Source organism: Leiobunum rupestre, chromosome 3, assembly GCF_980474605.1.
Source record: "Leiobunum rupestre chromosome 3, qqLeiRupe1.1.hap1, whole genome shotgun sequence".
Lineage (NCBI taxonomy): Eukaryota > Metazoa > Arthropoda > Arachnida > Opiliones > Sclerosomatidae > Leiobunum > Leiobunum rupestre.
In genome coordinates, this window is record NC_143386.1 from 59235836 (window position 1) to 59250177 (window position 14342).

Here is a 14342-nt window from a genome sequence, read left to right on the forward strand (position 1 = left end):
TTGCCGAAACCCGGGATCGAACCAGGGACCTTTAGATCTTCAGTCTAACGCTCTCCCAACTGAGCTATTTCGGCTCAGAAGGAAACCGTCGGACGTCGTTCCGAGTCGCTTTTATTTAACCCCTCCCCCTACCACTTAACTATTTAAAGATTAAAATTTCGTAGCATGTTGCCGAAACCCGGGATCGAACCAGGGACCTTTAGATCTTCAGTCTAACGCTCTCCCAACTGAGCTATTTCGGCCCCGAAGGAAACCGTCGGACGTCGTTCCGAGTCGCTTTTATTTAACCCCTCCCCCTACCACTTAACTATTTAAAGATTAAAATTTCGGAGCACGTTTCCGAAACCCGGGATCGAACCAGGGACCTTTAGATCTTCAGTCTAACGCTCTCCCAACTGAGCTATTTCGGCCTCGAAGGAAACCGTCGGACGTCGTTCCGAGTCGCTTTTATTTAACCCCTCCCCTACCACTTAACTATTTAAAGATTAAAAATTCGGAGCACGTTGCCGAAACCCGGGATCGAACCAGGGACCTTTAGATCTTCAGTCTAACGCTCTCCCAATTGAGCTATTTCGGCCCCGAAGGAATCCGTCGGACGTCGTTCCGACTCTTCCGAGTCGCTTTTATTTAACCCCTCCCCCTACCACTTAACTATTTAAAGATTAAAATTTCGGAGCACGTTGCCGAAACCCGGGATCGAACCAGGGACCTTTAGATCTTCAGTCTAACGCTCTCCCAACTGAGCTATTTCGCCCCGATAAACATGGTCGGACATCGTTCCGAGTCGCTTTTATTTAACCCCTCCCCCTACCACTTAACTATTTAAAGATTAAAATTTCGGACCACGTTGCCGAAACCCGGGATCGAACCATGGACCTTTAGATCTTCACTCTAACGCTCTCCCAACTGAGCTATTTCGGTCCCGAAGGAAATCGTCGGACGTCGTTCCGAGTCGCTTTTATTTAACCCCTCCCCCTACCACTTAACTATTTAAAGATTAAAATTTCGGAGCACGTTGCCGAAACCCGGGATCGAACCATGGACCTTTAGATCTTCACTCTAACGCTCTCCCAACTGAGCTATTTCGGTCCCGAAGGAAATCGTCGGATGTCGTTCCGAGTCGCTTTTATTTAACCCCTCCCCCTACCACTTAACTATTTAAAGATTAAAATTTCGGAGCACGTTGCCGAAACCCGGGATCGAACCATGGACCTTTAGATCTTCACTCTAACGCTCTCCCAACTGAGCTATTTCGGTCCCGAAGGAAACCGTCGGACGTCGTTCCGAGTCGCTTTTATTTAACCCCTCCCCCTATCACTTAACTATTTAAAGATTAAAATTTCGGAGCACGTTGCCGAAACCCGGGATCGAACCATGGACCTTTAGATCTTCACTCTAACGCTCTCCCAACTGAGCTATTTCGGTCCCGAAGGAAACCGTCGGACGTCGTTCCGAGTCGCTTTTATTTAACCCCTCCCCCTATCACTTAACTATTTAAAGATTAAAATTTCGGAGCACGTTGCCGAAACCCGGGATCGAACCATGGACCTTTAGATCTTCACTCTAACGCTCTCCAACCTGAGCTATTTCGGTCCCGAAGGAAACCGTCGGACGTCGTTCCGAGTCGCTTTTATTTAACCCCTCCCCCTATCACTTAACTATTTAAAGATTAAAATTTCGGAGCACGTTGCCGAAACCCGGGATCGAACCAGGGACCTTTAGATCTTCAGTCTAACGCTCTCCCAACTGAGCTATTTCGGTCCCGAAGGAAACCGTCGGACGTCGTTCCGAGTCGCTTTTATTTAACCCCTCCCCCTATCACTTAACTATTTAAAGATTAAAATTTCGGAGCACGTTGCCGAAACCCGGGATCGAACCAGGGACCTTTAGATCTTCAGTCTAACGCTCTCCCAACTGAGCTATTTCGGCCCCGAAGCAAACCGTCGGACGTCGTTCCGAGTCGCTTTTATTTAACCCCTCCCCCTACCACTTAACTATTTAAAGATTAAAATTTCGGAGCACGTTGCCGAAACCCGGGATCGAACCAGGGACCTTTAGATCTTCAGTCTAACGCTCTCCCAACTGAGCTATTTCGGCCCCGAAGGAAACCGTCGGACGTCGTTCCGAGTCGCATTTATTTAACCCCTTCCCCTACCACTTAACTATTTAAAGATTAAAATTTCGGAATACGTTGCCGAAACCCGGGATCGAACCAGGGACCTTTAGATCTTCAGTCTAACGCTCTCCCAACTGAGCTATTTCGGCCCCGAAAGACACCGTCGGACGTCGTTCCGAGTCGCTTTCATTTAACCCCTCCCCCTACCACTTAACTATTTAAAGATTAAAATTTCGGAGCACGTTTCCGAAACCCGGGATCGAACCAGGGACCTTTAGATCTTCAGTCTAACGCTCTCCCAACTGAGCTATTTCGGCCCCGAAGGAATCCGTCGGACGTCGTTCCGAGTCGCTTTTATTTAACCCCTCCCCCTATCACTTAACTATTTAAAGATTAAAATTTCGGAGCACGTTGCCGAAAAACGGGATCGAACCAGGGACCTTTAGATCTTCAGTATAACGCTCTCCCAACTGAGCTATTTCGGCCCCGAAGGAAACCGTCGGACGTCGTTCCGAGTCGCTTTTATTTAACCCCTCCCCCTATCACTTAACTATTTAAAGATTAAAATTTCGGAGCACGTTGTCGAAACCCGGGATCGAACCAGGGACCTTTAGATCTTCAGTCTAACGCTCTCCCAACTGAGCTATTTCGGCCCCGAAGCAAACCGTCGGACGTCGTTCCGAGTCGCTTTTATTTAACCCCTCCCCCTACCACTTAACTATTTAAAGATTAAAATTTCGTAGCATGTTGCCGAAACCCGGGATCGAACCAGGGACCTTTAGATCTTCAGTCTAACGCTCTCCCAACTGAGCTATTTCGGCCCCGAAGGAAACCGTCGGACGTCGTTCCGAGTCGCATTTATTTAACCCCTTCCCCTACCACTTAACTATTTAAAGATTAAAATTTCGGAATACGTTGCCGAAACCCGGGATCGAACCAGGGACCTTTAGATCTTCAGTCTAACGCTCTCCCAACTGAGCTATTTCGGCCCCGAAAGACACCGTCGGACGTCGTTCCGAGTCGCTTTCATTTAACCCCTCCCCCTACCACTTAACTATTTAAAGATTAAAATTTCGGAGCACGTTTCCGAAACCCGGGATCGAACCAGGGACCTTTAGATCTTCAGTCTAACGCTCTCCCAACTGAGCTATTTCGGCCTCGAAGGAAACCGTCGGACGTCGTTCCGAGTCGCTTTTATTTAACCCCTCCCCCTATCACTTAACTATTTAAAGATTAAAATTTCGGAGCACGTTGCCGAAACCCGGGATCGAACCAGGGACCTTTAGATCTTCAGTCTAACGCTCTCCCAACTGAGCTATTTCGGCCCCGAAAGAAACCGTCGGACGTCGTTCCGAGTCGCTTTTATTTAACCCCTCCCCCTATCACTTAATTATTTAAAGATTAAAATTTCGGAGCACGTTGCCGAAACCCGTGATCGAACCAGGGACCTTTAGATCTTCAGTCTAACGCTCTCCCAACTGAGCTATTTCGGCCCCGAAGGAAACCGTCGGACGTCGTTCCGAGTCGCTTTTATTTAACCCCTCCCCCTATCACTTAACTATTTAAAGATTAAAATTTCGGAGCACGTTGCCGAAACCCGGGATCGAACCAGGGACCTTTAGATCTTCAGTCTAACGCTCTCCCAACTGAGCTATTTCGGCCCCGAAGGAAACCGTCGGACGTCGTTCCGAGTCGCTTTTATTTAACCCCTCCCCCTATCACTTAATTATTTAAAGATTAAAATTTCGGAGCACATTGCCGAAACCCGTGATCGAACCAGGGACCTTTAGATCTTCAGTCTAACGCTCTCCCAACTGAGCTATTTCGGCCCCGAAGGAAACCGTCGGACGTCGTTCCGAGTCGCTTTTATTTAACCCCTCCCCCTATCACTTAACTATTTAAAGATTAAAATTTCGGAGCACGTTGCCGAAACCCGGGATCGAACCAGGGACCTTTAGATCTTCAGTCTAACGCTCTCCCAACTGAGCTATTTCGGCCCCGAAGGAAACCGTCGGACGTCGTTCCGAGTCGCTTTTATTTAACCCCTCCCCCTATCACTTAACTATTTAAAGATTAAAATTTCGGAGCACGTTGCCGAAACCCGGGATCGAACCAGGGACCTTTAGATCTTCAGTCTAACGCTCTCCCAACTGAGCTATTTCGGTCCCGAAGGAAGCCGTCGGACGTCGTTCCGAGTCGCTTTTATTTAACCCCTCCCCCTATCACTTAACTATTTAAAGATTAAAATTTCGGAGCACGTTGCCGAAACCCGGGATCGAACCAGGGACCTTTAGATCTTCAGTCTAACGCTCTCCCAACTGAGCTACTTCGGCCCCGAAGGACACCGTCGGACGTCGTTCCGAGTCGCTTTTATTTAACCCCTCCCCCTATCACTTAACTATTTAAAGATTAAAATTTCGGAGCACGTTGCCGAAACCCGGGATCGAACCAGGGACCTTTAGATCTTCAGTCTAACGCTCTCCCAACTGAGCTATTTCGGCCCCGAAGGAAACCGTCGGACGTCGTTCCGAGTCGCTTTTATTTAACCCATCCCCCTATCACTTAACTATTTAAAGATTAAAATTTCGGAGCACGTTGCCGAAACCCGGGATCGAACCATGGACCTTTAGATCTTCACTCTAACGCTCTCCCAACTGAGCTATTTCGGTCCCGAAGGAAACCGTCGGACGTCGTTCCGAGTCGCTTTTATTTAACCCCTCCCCCTATCACTTAACTATTTAAAGATTAAAATTTCGGAGCACGTTGCCGAAACCCGGGATCGAGCCAGGGACCTTTAGATCTTCAGTCTAACGCTCTCCCAACTGAGCTATTTCGGCCCCGAAGCAAACCGTCGGACGTCGTTCCGAGTCGCTTTTATTTAACCCCTCCCCCTACCACTTAACTATTTAAAGATTAAAATTTCGGAGCACGTTGCCGAAACCCGGGATCGAACCAGGGACCTTTAGATCTTCAGTCTAACGCTCTCCCAACTGAGCTATTTCGGCCCCGAAGCAAACCGTCGGACGTCGTTCCGAGTCGCTTTTATTTAACCCCTCCCCCTACCACTTAACTATTTAAAGATTAAAATTTCGGAGCACGTTGCCGAAACCCGGGATCGAACCAGGGACCTTTAGATCTTCAGTCTAACGCTCTCCCAACTGAGCTACTTCGGCCCCGAAGCAAACCGTCGGACGTCGTTCCGAGTCGCTTTTATTTATCCCCTCCCCCTACCACTTAACTATTTAAAGATTAAAATTTCGGAGCACGTTGCCGAAACCCGGGATCGAACCAGGGACCTTTAGATCTTCAGTCTAACGCTCTCCCAACTGAGCTACTTCGGCCCCGAAGGAAACCGTCGGACGTCGTTCCGAGTCGCTTTTATTTAACCCCTCCCCCTACCACTTAACTATTTAAAGATTAAAATTTCGGAGCACGTTGCCGAAACCCGGGATCGAACCAGGGACCTTTAGATCTTCAGTCTAACGCTCTCCCAACTGAGCTATTTCGGCCCCGAAGCAAACTGTCGGACGTCGTTCCGAGTCGCTTTTATTTAACCCCTCCCCCTACCACTTAACTATTTAAAGATTAAAATTTCGGAGCACGTTGCCGAAACCCGGGATCGAACCAGGGACCTTTAGATCTTCAGTCTAACGCTCTCCCAACTGAGCTATTTCGGCCCCGAAGGAAACCGTCGGACGTCGTTCCGAGTCGCTTTTATTTAACCCCTCCCCCTATCACTTAACTATTTAAAGATTAAAATTTCGGAGCATGTTGCCGAAACCCGGGATCGAACCAGGGACCTTTAGATCTTTAGTCTAACGCTCTCCCAACTGAGCTATTTCGGCCCCGAAGGAAACCGTCGGACGTCGTTCCGAGTCGCTTTTATTTAACCCCTCCCCCTATCACTTAACTATTTAAAGATTAAAATTTCGGAGCACGTTGCCGAAACCCATGATCGAACCAGGGACCTTTAGATCTTCAGTCTAACGCTCTCCCAATTGAGCTATTTCGGCCCCGAAGGAATCCGTCGGACGTCGTTCCGACTCTTCCGAGTCGCTTTTATTTAACCCCTCCCCCTACCACTTAACTATTTAAAGATTAAAATTTCGGAGCACGTTGCCGAAACCCGGGATCGAACCAGGGACCTTTAGATCTTCAGTCTAACGCTCTCCCAACTGAGCTATTTCGGCCCCGAAGGAAACCGTCGGACGTCGTTCCGAGTCGCTTTTATTTAACCCCTCCCCCTACCACTTAACTATTTAAAGATTAAAATTTCGGAGCACGTTGCCGAAACCCATGATCGAACCAGGGACCTTTAGATCTTCAGTCTAACGCTCTCCCAACTGAGCTATTTCGGCCCCGAAGGAAACCGTCGGACATCGTTCCGAGTCACTTTTATTTAACCCCTCCCCCTACCACTTAACTATTTAAAGATTAAAATTTCGGAGCACGTTGCCGAAACCCATGATCGAACCAGGGACCTTTAGATCTTCAGTCTAACGCTCTCCCAACTGAGCTATTTCGGCACCGAAGGAAACCGTCGGACGTCGTTCCGAGTCACTTTTATTTAACCCCTCCCCCTACCACTTAACTATTTAAAGATTAAAATTTCGGAGCACGTTGCCGAAACCCATGATCGAACCAGGGACCTTTAGATCTTCAGTCTAACGCTCTCCCAACTGAGCTATTTCGGCACCGAAGGAAACCGTCGGACGTCGTTCCGAGTCACTTTTATTTAACCCCTCCCCCTACCACTTAACTATTTAAAGATTAAAATTTCGGAGCACGTTGCCGAAACCCGGGATCGAACCAGGGACCTTTAGATCTTCAGTCTAACGCTCTCCCAACTGAGCTATTTCGGCCCCGAAGGAAACCGTCGGACGTCGTTCCGAGTCACTTTTATTTAACCCCTCCCCCTACCACTTAACTATTTAAAGATTAAAATTTCGGAGCACGTTGCCGAAACCCGGGATCGAACCAGGGACCTTTAGATCTTCAGTCTAACGCTCTCCCAACTGAGCTATTTCGGCCCCGAAGGAAACCGTCGGACGTCGTTCTGAGTCGCTTTTATTTAACCCCTCCCCCTATCACTTAACTATTTAAAGATTAAAATTTCGGAGCACGTTGCCGAAACCCGGGATCGAACCAGGGACCTTTAGATCTTCAGTCTAACGCTCTCCCAACTGAGCTATTTCGGCCCCGAAGGAAACCGTCGGACGTCGTTCTGAGTCGCTTTTATTTAACCCCTCCCCCTATCACTTAACTATTTATAGATTAAAATTTCGGAGCACGTTGCCGAAACCCGGGATCGAACCAGGGACCTTTAGATCTTCAGTCTAACGCTCTCCCAACTGAGCTATTTCGGCCCCGAAGGAAACCGTCGGACGTCGTTCTGAGTCGCTTTTATTTAACCCCTCCCCCTATCACTTAACTATTTAAAGATTAAAATTTCGGAGCACGTTGCCGAAACCCGGGATCGAACCAGGGACCTTTAGATCTTCAGTCTAACGCTCTCCCAACTGAGCTATTTCGGCCCCGAAGGAAACCGTCGGACGTCGTTCTGAGTCGCTTTTATTTAACCCCTCCCCCTATCACTTAACTATTTAAAGATTAAAATTTCGGAGCACGTTGCCGAAACCCGGGATCGAACCAGGGACCTTTAGATCTTCAGTCTAACGCTCTCCCAACTGAGCTATTTCGGCCCCGAAGGAAACCGTCGGACGTCGTTCTGAGTCGCTTTTATTTAACCCCTCCCCCTACCACTTAACTATTTAAAGATTAAAATTTCGGAGCACGTTGCCGAAACCCGGGATCGAACCAGGGACCTTTAGATCTTCAGTCTAACGCTCTCCCAACTGAGCTATTTCGGCCCCGAAAGAAACCGTCGGACGTCGTTCTGAGTCGCTTTTATTTAACCCCTCCCCCTACCACTTAACTATTTAAAGATTAAAATTGCGGAGCACGTTTCCGAAACCCGGGATCGAAATAGGGACCTTTAGATCTTCAGTCTAACGCTCTCCCAACTGAGCTATTCCGGCCCCGAAAGAAACCGTCGGACGTCGTTCTGAGTCGCTTTTATTTAACCCCTCCCCCTACCACTTAATTATTTAAAGATTAAAATTTCGGAGCACGTTTCCGAAACCCGGGATCGAACCAGGGACCTTTAGATCTTCAGTCTAACGCTCTCCCAATTGAGCTATTTCGGCCCCGAAGGAATCCGTCGGACGTCGTTCCGACTCTTCCGAGTCGCTTTTATTTAACCCCTCCCCCTACCACTTAACTATTTAAAGAGTAAAATTTCGGAGCACGTTGCCGAAACCCGGGATCGAACCAGGGACCTTTAGATCTTCAGTCTAACGCTCTCCCAACTGAGCTATTTCGGCCCCGATGAACATGGTCGGACATCGTTCCGAGTCGCTTTTATTTAACCCCTCCCCCTACCACTTAACTATTTAAAGATTAAAATTTCGGAGCACGTTGCCGAAACCCGGGATCGAACCATGGACCTTTAGATCTTCACTCTAACGCTCTCCCAACTGAGCTATTTCGGCCCCGAAGGAAACCGTCGGACGTCGTTCCGAGTCGCTTTTATTTAACCCCTCCCCCTACCACTTAACTATTTAAAGATTAAAATTTCGGAGCACGTTGCCGAAACCCGGGAACGAACCATGGACCTTTAGATCTTCATTCTAACGCTCTCCCAACTGAGCTATTTCGGCCCCGAAGGAAACCGTCGGACGTCGTTCCGAGTCGCTTTTATTTAACCCCTCCCCCTACCACTTAACTATTTAAAGATTAAAATTTCGGAGCACGTTGCCGAAACCCGGGATCGAACCATGGACCTTTAGATCTTCACTCTAACGCTCTCCCAACTGAGCTATTTCGGTCCCGAAGGAAACCGTCGGACGTCGTTCCGAGTCGCTTTTATTTAACCCCTCCCCCTATCACTTAACTATTTAAAGATTAAAATTTCGGAGCACGTTGCCGAAACCCGGGATCGAACCAGGGACCTTTAGATCTTCAGTCTAACGCTCTCCCAACTGAGCTATTTCGGCCCCGAAAGAAACCGTCGGACGTCGTTCTGAGTCGCTTTTATTTAACCCCTCCCCCTACCACTTAACTATTTAAAGATTAAAATTTCGGAGCACGTTGCCGAAACCCGGGATCGAACCAGGGACTTTTAGATCTTCAGTCTAACGCTCTCCCAACTGAGCTATTTCGGCCCCGAAAGAAACCGTCGGACGTCGTTCTGAGTCGCTTTTATTTAACCCCTCCCCCTACCACTTAACTATTTAAAGATTAAAATTTCGGAGCACGTTTCCGAAACCCGGGATCGAACCAGGGACCTTTAGATCTTCAGTCTAACGCTCTCCCAACTGAGCTATTTCGGCCTCGAAGGAAACCGTCGGACGTCGTTCCGAGTCGCTTTTATTTAAATCCTCCCCCTACCACTTAACTATTTAAAGATTAAAAATTCGGAGCACATTGCCGAAACCCGGGATCGAACCAGGGACCTTTAGTTCTTCAGTCTAACGCTCTCCCAACTGAGCTATTTCGGCCCCGAAGGAAACCGTCGGACGTCGTTCCGACTCTTCCGAGTCGCTTTTATTTAACCCCTCCCCCTACCACTTAACTATTTAAAGATTAAAATTTCGGAGCACGTTGCCGAAACCCGGAATCGAACCAGGGACCTTTAGATCTTCAGTCTAACGCTCTCCCAATTGAGCTATTTCGGCCCCGAAGGAATCCGTCGGACGTCGTTCCGACTCTTCCGAGTCGCTTTTATTTAACCCCTCCCCCTACCACTTAACTATTTAAAGATTAAAATTTCGGAGCACGTTGCCGAAACCCGGGATCGAACCATGCACCTTTAGATCTTCACTCTAACGCTCTCCCAACTGAGCTATTTCGGTCCCGAAGGACACCGTCGGACGTCGTTCCGAGTCGCTTTTATTTAACCCCTCCCCCTACCACTTAACTATTTAAAGATTAAAATTTCGGAGCACGTTGCCGAAACCCGGGATCGAACCATGGACCTTTAGATCTTCACTCTAACGCTCTCCCAACTGAGCTATTTCGGTCCCAAGGAAACCGTCGGACGTCGTTCCGAGTCGCTTTTATTTAACCCCTCCCCCTACCACTTAACTATTTAAACATTAAAATTTCGGAGCACGTTGCCGAAACCCGGGATCGAACCATAGACCTTTAGATCTTCACTCTAACGCTCTCCCAACTGAGCTATTTCGGTCCCGAAGGAAACCGTCGGACGTCGTTCCGAGTCGCTTTTATTTAACCCCTCCCCCTACCACTTAACTATTTAAAGATTAAAATTTCGGAGCACGTTGCCGAAACCCGGGATCGAACCATGGACCTTTAGATCTTCACTCTAACGCTCTCCCAACTGAGCTATTTCGGTCCCGAAGGAAACCGTCGGACGTCGTTCCGAGTCGCTTTTATTTAACCCCTCCCCCTATCACTTAACTATTTAAAGATTAAAATTTCGGAGCACGTTGCCGAAACCCGGGATCGAACCAGGGACCTTTAGATCTTCAGTCTAACGCTCTCCCAACTGAGCTATTTCGGTCCCGAAGGAAACCGTCGGACGTCGTTCCGAGTCGCTTTTATTTAACCCCTCCCCCTATCACTTAACTATTTAAAGATTAAAATTTCGGAGCACGTTGCCGAAACCCGGGATCGAACCAGGGACCTTTAGATCTTCAGTCTAACGCTCTCCCAACTGAGCTATTTAGCCCCGAAGCAAACCGTCGGACGTCGTTCCGAGTCGCTTTTATTTAACCCCTCCCCCTACCACTTAACTATTTAAAGATTAAAATTTCGGAGCACGTTGCCGAAACCCGGGATCGAACCAGGGACCTTTAGATCTTCAGTCTAACGCTCTCCCAACTGAGCTATTTCGGCCCCGAAAGAAACCGTCGGACGTCGTTCTGAGTCGCTTTTATTTAACCCCTCCCCCTACCACTTAACTATTTAAAGATTAAAATTTCGGAGCACGTTGCCGAAACCCGGGATCGAACCAGGGACCTTTAGATCTTCAGTCTAACGCTCTCCCAACTGAGCTATTTCGGCCCCGAAAGAAACCGTCGGACGTCGTTCTGAGTCGCTTTTATTTAACCCCTCCCCCTACCACTTAACTATTTAAAGATTAAAATTTCGGAGCACGTTGCCGAAACCCGGGTTCGAACCAGGGACCTTTAGATCTTCAGTCTAACGCTCTCCCAACTGAGCTATTTCGGCCCCGAAAGAAACCGTCGGACGTCGTTCCGAGTCGCTTTTATTTAAATCCTCCCCCTACCACTTAACTATTTAAAGATTAAAAATTCGGAGCACTTTGCCGAAACCCGGGATCGAACCAGGGACCTTTAGTTCTTCAGTCTAACGCTCTCCCAACTGAGCTATTTCGGCCCCGAAGGAAACCGTCGGACGTCGTTCCGACTCTTCCGAGTCGCTTTTATTTAACCCCTCCCCCTACCACTTAACTATTTAAAGATTAAAATTTCGGAGCACGTTGCCGAAACCCGGGATCGAACCAGGGACCTTTAGATCTTCAGTCTAACGCTCTCCCAATTGAGCTATTTCGGCCCCGAAGGAATCCGTCGGACGTCGTTCCGACTCTTCCGAGTCGCTTTTATTTAACCCCTCCCCCTACCACTTAACTATTTAAAGATTAAAATTTCGGAGCACGTTGCCGAAACCCGGGATCGAACCAGGGACCTTTAGATCTTCAGTCTAACGCTCTCCCAATTGAGCTATTTCGGCCCCGAAGGAATCCGTCGGACGTCGTTCCGACTCTTCCGAGTCGCTTTTATTTAACCCCTCCCCCTACCACTTAACTATTTAAAGATTAAAATTTCGGAGCACGTTGCCGAAACCCGGGATCGAACCAGGGACCTTTAGATCTTCAGTCGAACGCTCTCCCAACTGAGCTATTTCGGCCCCGATAAACATGGTCGGACATCGTTCCGAGTCGCTTTTATTTAACCCCTCCCCCTACCACTTAACTATTTAAAGATTAAAAATTCGGAGCTCGTTGCCGAAACCCGGGATCGAACCAGGGACGTTAGATCTTCAGTCTAACGCTCTCCCAACTGAGCTATTTCGGCCCCGAAGGAAACCGGCGGACGTCATTCCGAGTCGCTTTTATTTAACCCCTCCCCCTACGACTAAACTATTTAAAGATTAAAAATTCGGAGCTCGTTGCCGAAACCCGGGATCGAACCAGGGACCTTTATATCTTCAGTCTAACGCTCTCCCAACTGAGCTATTTCGTCCTCGAAGGAAATCGTCGGACGTCGTTCCGAGTCGCTTTTATTTAACCCCTCCCCCTACGACTAAACTATTTAAAGATTAAAAATTCGGAGCTCGTTGCCGAAACCCGGGATCGAACCAGGGACCGAACCAGGGACCTTTAGATCTTCAGTCTAACGCTCTCCCAACTGAGCTATTTCGGCCCCGATAAACATGGTCGGACATCGTTCCGAGTCGCTTTTATTTAACCCCTCCCCCTATCACTTAACTATTTAAAGATTAAAATTTCGGAGCACGTTGCCGAAACACGGGATCGAACCAGGGACCTTTAGATATTCAGTCTAACGCTCTCCCAACTGAGCTATTTCGGCCCCGAAGCAAACCGTCGGACGTCGTTCCGAGTCGCTTTTATTTAACCCCTCCCCCTACGACTAAACTATTTAAAGATTAAAATTTCGGAGCACGTTGCCGAAACCCGGGATCGAACCAGGGACCTTTAGATCTTCAGTCTAACGCTCTCCCAACTGAGCTATTTCGGCCCCGAAAGAAACCGTCGGACGTCGTTCTGAGTCGCTTTTATTTAACCCCTCCCCCTACCACTTAACTATTTAAAGATTAAAATTTCGGAGCACGTTGCCGAAACCCGGGTTCGAACCAGGGACCTTTAGATCTTCAGTCTAACGCTCTTTTTTTTTTTTTTTTTTTTTTTTTTTTTAAGGAAATACATTGTCAGAAGTGGGGTACGAACCCACGCCCTCTTTCGAGGATGAGAGCTTAAATCTGACGCCTTTTTTTTTTTTTTTTTTAATTATATCATTAAAAAATACACGACGCGTGTATGGTACAAAAAGCGAAATGCAACAAGATAATAGAACAAGAAAAAAATACGAAGTAACATTTGAAAAATCGGTCGCGAAAATGAACATCGATAAAGAAAGAAAAACGATTAGATAATATTGATTAAACAATAGTGAGAAATAAAAAAATTAAGCAACGTATCAAACACTATTAGGCAGTACATGTTGTAAAAAGAATTCATGAACAAAAATAGGCTAAATTAGATATTAAACAGCATTAAAGACGATTAAGAAGAAATAAATTAACGAAAAAAAAAACTCCTTATTGAAAATGAGAAGCAAAGGCTTAGAACCGACAGAACACAGAAAAGGCCGCAAAACATTAAGAAAATCCATCACCATTATTTTGTAACTTATACGTTGAAACCGTAATCATCCGGGATCACAAAGTCCTTATACAGAGGACTGGTAACAGGCTGACCCTGATACCGACACACCCGAGCAAAAAATTCGTTCTCTGAAGATGGCGGCCAAGCAACCTCCTTAGGCCACCACTCAGGCCGGCGATGACCCTTGAAAGGGTGCAGACGCATAGCAACGGGAACCCTTTGAACTTTCGTAGCTGAGCCAGAAGAAGAAGACAGCTTCTTACCGACATCGCCATCGCTTGACGACATCGAATGCTTAGCACTCCGACGCGGATCAGACTTGACACCGGCATCGACGATGGAAGATTCACCACTACCGGCCCGGACCGGAGAACCTTGAGGAATAGCGACTGAGGCAGGATCGACGACCATCGCTTCACCGTCACCACCACCGCCCGACGCCGCTTCTAAATCGCGGGATGCCATCCGGGGCCATAGAGGACACTCCCGAACAACATGTCCCTGCTTCTGGCACTTAAAGCACTTGAAATCAGGACAATGGCGATAAATATGGTCAGGAGAATAACACTTATTACATATTTTCAACTGAGAATCATGTCGGACAGCGTAAAACTTCTCCCGACCAACAGCATCGGCAACTCGTAAGCGATATGGTAATGATGACAGACTCTCAGGTAAGGTAACACGAACGGTACGAAGTCCGCAATAGAATGATGCCTTTTTATGCCAAACAAGCGGACCCTTGATTTCACAGCCAAGCGACGTTAATTTGGA

The 14342-nt window shown here is 47.7% G+C and overlaps 43 non-coding genes across 43 annotated transcripts; all 43 read right to left on the reverse strand.

Moving 5' to 3' along the window:
- Position 1: 1 nt before the first annotated feature.
- Positions 2-74, reverse strand: TRNAF-GAA (transfer RNA phenylalanine (anticodon GAA)). Its single transcript has one exon. It is a non-coding gene; the product is annotated as a tRNA-Phe (tRNA).
- Positions 75-169: 95 nt separating this feature from the next.
- Positions 170-242, reverse strand: TRNAF-GAA (transfer RNA phenylalanine (anticodon GAA)). The gene has a single exon. It is a non-coding gene; the product is annotated as a tRNA-Phe (tRNA).
- A 262-nt stretch (positions 243-504) lies between these two features.
- Positions 505-577, reverse strand: TRNAF-GAA (transfer RNA phenylalanine (anticodon GAA)). The gene has a single exon. It is a non-coding gene; the product is annotated as a tRNA-Phe (tRNA).
- A 104-nt stretch (positions 578-681) lies between these two features.
- Positions 682-754, reverse strand: TRNAF-GAA (transfer RNA phenylalanine (anticodon GAA)). Its single transcript has one exon. It is a non-coding gene; the product is annotated as a tRNA-Phe (tRNA).
- Positions 755-1688: 934 nt separating this feature from the next.
- On the reverse strand, positions 1689-1761 carry TRNAF-GAA (transfer RNA phenylalanine (anticodon GAA)). The gene has a single exon. It is a non-coding gene; the product is annotated as a tRNA-Phe (tRNA).
- A 95-nt stretch (positions 1762-1856) lies between these two features.
- TRNAF-GAA (transfer RNA phenylalanine (anticodon GAA)) lies at positions 1857-1929 on the reverse strand. Its single transcript has one exon. It is a non-coding gene; the product is annotated as a tRNA-Phe (tRNA).
- Positions 1930-2024: 95 nt separating this feature from the next.
- Positions 2025-2097, reverse strand: TRNAF-GAA (transfer RNA phenylalanine (anticodon GAA)). Its single transcript has one exon. It is a non-coding gene; the product is annotated as a tRNA-Phe (tRNA).
- Positions 2098-2192: 95 nt separating this feature from the next.
- On the reverse strand, positions 2193-2265 carry TRNAF-GAA (transfer RNA phenylalanine (anticodon GAA)). Its single transcript has one exon. It is a non-coding gene; the product is annotated as a tRNA-Phe (tRNA).
- A 431-nt stretch (positions 2266-2696) lies between these two features.
- Positions 2697-2769, reverse strand: TRNAF-GAA (transfer RNA phenylalanine (anticodon GAA)). The gene has a single exon. It is a non-coding gene; the product is annotated as a tRNA-Phe (tRNA).
- Positions 2770-2864: 95 nt separating this feature from the next.
- TRNAF-GAA (transfer RNA phenylalanine (anticodon GAA)) lies at positions 2865-2937 on the reverse strand. The gene has a single exon. It is a non-coding gene; the product is annotated as a tRNA-Phe (tRNA).
- A 95-nt stretch (positions 2938-3032) lies between these two features.
- TRNAF-GAA (transfer RNA phenylalanine (anticodon GAA)) lies at positions 3033-3105 on the reverse strand. The gene has a single exon. It is a non-coding gene; the product is annotated as a tRNA-Phe (tRNA).
- Positions 3106-3368: 263 nt separating this feature from the next.
- TRNAF-GAA (transfer RNA phenylalanine (anticodon GAA)) lies at positions 3369-3441 on the reverse strand. Its single transcript has one exon. It is a non-coding gene; the product is annotated as a tRNA-Phe (tRNA).
- A 263-nt stretch (positions 3442-3704) lies between these two features.
- TRNAF-GAA (transfer RNA phenylalanine (anticodon GAA)) lies at positions 3705-3777 on the reverse strand. The gene has a single exon. It is a non-coding gene; the product is annotated as a tRNA-Phe (tRNA).
- Positions 3778-4040: 263 nt separating this feature from the next.
- On the reverse strand, positions 4041-4113 carry TRNAF-GAA (transfer RNA phenylalanine (anticodon GAA)). Its single transcript has one exon. It is a non-coding gene; the product is annotated as a tRNA-Phe (tRNA).
- A 95-nt stretch (positions 4114-4208) lies between these two features.
- TRNAF-GAA (transfer RNA phenylalanine (anticodon GAA)) lies at positions 4209-4281 on the reverse strand. The gene has a single exon. It is a non-coding gene; the product is annotated as a tRNA-Phe (tRNA).
- A 95-nt stretch (positions 4282-4376) lies between these two features.
- Positions 4377-4449, reverse strand: TRNAF-GAA (transfer RNA phenylalanine (anticodon GAA)). The gene has a single exon. It is a non-coding gene; the product is annotated as a tRNA-Phe (tRNA).
- Positions 4450-4544: 95 nt separating this feature from the next.
- On the reverse strand, positions 4545-4617 carry TRNAF-GAA (transfer RNA phenylalanine (anticodon GAA)). Its single transcript has one exon. It is a non-coding gene; the product is annotated as a tRNA-Phe (tRNA).
- A 431-nt stretch (positions 4618-5048) lies between these two features.
- Positions 5049-5121, reverse strand: TRNAF-GAA (transfer RNA phenylalanine (anticodon GAA)). The gene has a single exon. It is a non-coding gene; the product is annotated as a tRNA-Phe (tRNA).
- Positions 5122-5216: 95 nt separating this feature from the next.
- On the reverse strand, positions 5217-5289 carry TRNAF-GAA (transfer RNA phenylalanine (anticodon GAA)). The gene has a single exon. It is a non-coding gene; the product is annotated as a tRNA-Phe (tRNA).
- Positions 5290-5384: 95 nt separating this feature from the next.
- On the reverse strand, positions 5385-5457 carry TRNAF-GAA (transfer RNA phenylalanine (anticodon GAA)). Its single transcript has one exon. It is a non-coding gene; the product is annotated as a tRNA-Phe (tRNA).
- A 95-nt stretch (positions 5458-5552) lies between these two features.
- Positions 5553-5625, reverse strand: TRNAF-GAA (transfer RNA phenylalanine (anticodon GAA)). The gene has a single exon. It is a non-coding gene; the product is annotated as a tRNA-Phe (tRNA).
- A 95-nt stretch (positions 5626-5720) lies between these two features.
- Positions 5721-5793, reverse strand: TRNAF-GAA (transfer RNA phenylalanine (anticodon GAA)). Its single transcript has one exon. It is a non-coding gene; the product is annotated as a tRNA-Phe (tRNA).
- A 95-nt stretch (positions 5794-5888) lies between these two features.
- On the reverse strand, positions 5889-5961 carry TRNAF-AAA (transfer RNA phenylalanine (anticodon AAA)). The gene has a single exon. It is a non-coding gene; the product is annotated as a tRNA-Phe (tRNA).
- Positions 5962-6233: 272 nt separating this feature from the next.
- Positions 6234-6306, reverse strand: TRNAF-GAA (transfer RNA phenylalanine (anticodon GAA)). Its single transcript has one exon. It is a non-coding gene; the product is annotated as a tRNA-Phe (tRNA).
- A 599-nt stretch (positions 6307-6905) lies between these two features.
- TRNAF-GAA (transfer RNA phenylalanine (anticodon GAA)) lies at positions 6906-6978 on the reverse strand. The gene has a single exon. It is a non-coding gene; the product is annotated as a tRNA-Phe (tRNA).
- Positions 6979-7073: 95 nt separating this feature from the next.
- On the reverse strand, positions 7074-7146 carry TRNAF-GAA (transfer RNA phenylalanine (anticodon GAA)). Its single transcript has one exon. It is a non-coding gene; the product is annotated as a tRNA-Phe (tRNA).
- Positions 7147-7241: 95 nt separating this feature from the next.
- Positions 7242-7314, reverse strand: TRNAF-GAA (transfer RNA phenylalanine (anticodon GAA)). The gene has a single exon. It is a non-coding gene; the product is annotated as a tRNA-Phe (tRNA).
- A 95-nt stretch (positions 7315-7409) lies between these two features.
- Positions 7410-7482, reverse strand: TRNAF-GAA (transfer RNA phenylalanine (anticodon GAA)). Its single transcript has one exon. It is a non-coding gene; the product is annotated as a tRNA-Phe (tRNA).
- A 95-nt stretch (positions 7483-7577) lies between these two features.
- Positions 7578-7650, reverse strand: TRNAF-GAA (transfer RNA phenylalanine (anticodon GAA)). Its single transcript has one exon. It is a non-coding gene; the product is annotated as a tRNA-Phe (tRNA).
- A 95-nt stretch (positions 7651-7745) lies between these two features.
- Positions 7746-7818, reverse strand: TRNAF-GAA (transfer RNA phenylalanine (anticodon GAA)). Its single transcript has one exon. It is a non-coding gene; the product is annotated as a tRNA-Phe (tRNA).
- A 95-nt stretch (positions 7819-7913) lies between these two features.
- On the reverse strand, positions 7914-7986 carry TRNAF-GAA (transfer RNA phenylalanine (anticodon GAA)). Its single transcript has one exon. It is a non-coding gene; the product is annotated as a tRNA-Phe (tRNA).
- Positions 7987-8426: 440 nt separating this feature from the next.
- Positions 8427-8499, reverse strand: TRNAF-GAA (transfer RNA phenylalanine (anticodon GAA)). The gene has a single exon. It is a non-coding gene; the product is annotated as a tRNA-Phe (tRNA).
- A 599-nt stretch (positions 8500-9098) lies between these two features.
- On the reverse strand, positions 9099-9171 carry TRNAF-GAA (transfer RNA phenylalanine (anticodon GAA)). The gene has a single exon. It is a non-coding gene; the product is annotated as a tRNA-Phe (tRNA).
- Positions 9172-9266: 95 nt separating this feature from the next.
- TRNAF-GAA (transfer RNA phenylalanine (anticodon GAA)) lies at positions 9267-9339 on the reverse strand. The gene has a single exon. It is a non-coding gene; the product is annotated as a tRNA-Phe (tRNA).
- Positions 9340-9779: 440 nt separating this feature from the next.
- TRNAF-GAA (transfer RNA phenylalanine (anticodon GAA)) lies at positions 9780-9852 on the reverse strand. The gene has a single exon. It is a non-coding gene; the product is annotated as a tRNA-Phe (tRNA).
- A 775-nt stretch (positions 9853-10627) lies between these two features.
- TRNAF-GAA (transfer RNA phenylalanine (anticodon GAA)) lies at positions 10628-10700 on the reverse strand. Its single transcript has one exon. It is a non-coding gene; the product is annotated as a tRNA-Phe (tRNA).
- Positions 10701-10962: 262 nt separating this feature from the next.
- TRNAF-GAA (transfer RNA phenylalanine (anticodon GAA)) lies at positions 10963-11035 on the reverse strand. Its single transcript has one exon. It is a non-coding gene; the product is annotated as a tRNA-Phe (tRNA).
- Positions 11036-11130: 95 nt separating this feature from the next.
- TRNAF-GAA (transfer RNA phenylalanine (anticodon GAA)) lies at positions 11131-11203 on the reverse strand. The gene has a single exon. It is a non-coding gene; the product is annotated as a tRNA-Phe (tRNA).
- Positions 11204-11298: 95 nt separating this feature from the next.
- On the reverse strand, positions 11299-11371 carry TRNAF-GAA (transfer RNA phenylalanine (anticodon GAA)). The gene has a single exon. It is a non-coding gene; the product is annotated as a tRNA-Phe (tRNA).
- Positions 11372-11643: 272 nt separating this feature from the next.
- TRNAF-GAA (transfer RNA phenylalanine (anticodon GAA)) lies at positions 11644-11716 on the reverse strand. The gene has a single exon. It is a non-coding gene; the product is annotated as a tRNA-Phe (tRNA).
- Positions 11717-11820: 104 nt separating this feature from the next.
- Positions 11821-11893, reverse strand: TRNAF-GAA (transfer RNA phenylalanine (anticodon GAA)). The gene has a single exon. It is a non-coding gene; the product is annotated as a tRNA-Phe (tRNA).
- Positions 11894-12165: 272 nt separating this feature from the next.
- On the reverse strand, positions 12166-12237 carry TRNAF-GAA (transfer RNA phenylalanine (anticodon GAA)). Its single transcript has one exon. It is a non-coding gene; the product is annotated as a tRNA-Phe (tRNA).
- A 611-nt stretch (positions 12238-12848) lies between these two features.
- On the reverse strand, positions 12849-12921 carry TRNAF-GAA (transfer RNA phenylalanine (anticodon GAA)). The gene has a single exon. It is a non-coding gene; the product is annotated as a tRNA-Phe (tRNA).
- Between the last annotated feature and the right edge of the window lie 1421 nt (positions 12922-14342).